This window comes from Echinops telfairi, unplaced genomic scaffold (genome assembly GCF_000313985.2).
Source record: "Echinops telfairi isolate 266 unplaced genomic scaffold, ASM31398v2 ScPeMD7_12;HRSCAF=54, whole genome shotgun sequence".
In the NCBI taxonomy this organism is placed as follows: domain Eukaryota; kingdom Metazoa; phylum Chordata; class Mammalia; order Afrosoricida; family Tenrecidae; genus Echinops; species Echinops telfairi.
In genome coordinates, this window is record NW_022103909.1 from 534,573 (window position 1) to 536,231 (window position 1,659).

Genomic DNA, 1,659 nt, shown 5'->3' on the forward strand with positions numbered 1-1,659 from the left:
GAAGGTAAATTACTGGCTAAAAGGGAGACATTTGTTCACTTGGGTGAAGGGGAAGGCAGTATTTAATAAGAGCATCTGCAAAAAATGATGGAGGCAGGGGAAGACAGAAAGAGGAGTATAAGAGTTAAAGGCAACCGAGGCAGATGCTGTTACAGACACAATCCTGCAATGACATTACTCTTGGAGACATGCAGGATGAATAGGTATGGGAGGGAGATTGGGAATATATGAGGAGGTACGCCCCCAACACAGGAATTGCGCTGGGTAGATCAGAGCTTTCATAGTACGCATTTTCCCCGCTAGGTGAGCATTGAGCAACAAGCTCGGAGTTAGTGCACTCAGTGGGGTCGCCTAGGAAGTTTCTCTCTGGTCACAGTGAATTCTTTCGCAAAAGCAGTTTTGCTCAAACCTCGTTTTTGGTGATGGTTGCTTTTAGAAAACAGCATGTGGCTGTGAACGTTTGCTTCCTGCTGGGGGAAAAAGCTGCGGAAACCACTGTGATGTTGAAAACTGCTTAGAAGGACAGTGCTATAGGAAAAACTCAAGTGTACACGTGGTTCTCTTGTTTCAAAAAAGGTGAAATGTTGATTGATGACAAACCTCATTCTGGACGTCCATCCACTTCCCAAATGGACGAAAATGTTTGGAGTTTGTTCCACCAGATCAGACTGTTAATCAAGCTTTCTAATTTTGAGGTTCTGAAAAGATTGCATAACAGTGTGTGTGTGACTAAAAAGGCCTGGTTGTGGCAGACGGGGGGCTGGTTTTGCCACCACAACCATTTACCTGCTCATGCAGCCATCTCAGTGTGCCAGTTTTGGTCAACAAACAGCATGCCTCACCGTTTGCCCCATGCACCTGACTCACCTGACCTCCCTCCACTCGACCGACTACTTTTTGTTTCCTCGAATGAAGGAACATGAAATGACAGTGATTTGACAAACTAGGAGAGGTGAAGAAAATAAACGAGGGGGGTGGTGTCAGTCACCCAAACAGATGAGCTTGAAAAATGTTTCCAAGAATGCAATTGCAGATTTGAAAAATGCATTAAGTGTCACGGAGAGTACTTTAAAGGTGATAGGGTTCTTTTGTAAATAAAATTAAACATATAGCTTTGAAAGAAAAAATTGGGGGGCTACTCCCTTGTATGTAGCTTTTTAAAGAAAAATAATTTTAATGGAGGCTCATATAACTCTATCACAATCCATCCATCCATCCATCCATCCTCCCATCCATCCATTGTGTCAAGCACATTTGTACATTTGTTGCCATCATCATTCTCAAAACATTTTCTTTCTGCTTGAGCCCTTGGTATCAGCTCCTCATTTCCCCCCCTGCCTCTCCACTCCCCCCTCCCTCATGAACCCTTGATAATTTAGAAATTATTATTATTTTGTCATATCTTATCCACTCCCTTCACCCACTTTTCTGTCCATCCCTCAGGGAAGAGGTTATATGTAGATCCTTGAAATTGGTTCCCCCTTGGTATGTAGGTTTGACAGAGGATTTTTGTAGCTGTTCTTTGTTGCAAATAGATTCATGCATGAGGTGGAACAGTGGGCAAAGGTATGACAACGTCTTAGACACAACAGAACACCTCACAGGAATGAGCCCCTGGTCTGGGGGACTCACCCCATGCTCCTCATTTTCCTGTCACCT